Here is a 682-nt window from a genome sequence, read left to right on the forward strand (position 1 = left end):
GATCTGCTGCCATCCCGGCGTTGAGAGTTCGCATCTCGTGGACAAAGTCCACTAATCCCTTGTTGCCCTGTCGGGCGGCAAGGAAACGCGATACGCCTGATTAGGCGGCGAGAACACTCGTGAGAACTGCAATTTCAGCTCCGCCCAGGAGGGTCCGCACGTCACTGCCCATTCTCGCGCTCTACCATGGAGCTTTGAAATGGCTAGCGCCACGCGATGGCGCTCGGTGTGGAGCATGGCGGATGCGATTGCCATCTCGACCTCTCTCACCCAGAGAAGGAGATTCTATTCATCCTTCCCCTCAAAGACCTTAGCGCTCACCATGAGCGGCTTAGGTCGGAGGAAGTCATCCGTCACCGACGATGGCGTCATAGACGCAAATGATGCAGACATCTTCTGCTGCAGATAGTCTGGCAGCGCGTTTTGGTGACTTTAATACGCCTCTAGACGCGCACCGATGCCTTGTGCCACAAGGTGTTGCAGGCCCTCAGGGCCAATCAAGAACATCAGCTTATTAAGCATGTCCTGCTGCCCTAGGGCAAAGAGGAAAATTTCTCCATCATCACAGAGGATAAGTCGAAACGACTCAGGTGTAGATTGACTACAAGTGTTACTAAGTGCAGCGAGCTGCCGTAGCTTTGCGCTTGAGGAAGCGTCTTTAGGTCACCGACCTTTCGTTCTT

Source organism: Plasmopara halstedii (assembly GCF_900000015.1).
Source record: "Plasmopara halstedii genome assembly, contig: Scaffold_650, whole genome shotgun sequence".
NCBI lineage: Eukaryota > Oomycota > Peronosporomycetes > Peronosporales > Peronosporaceae > Plasmopara > Plasmopara halstedii.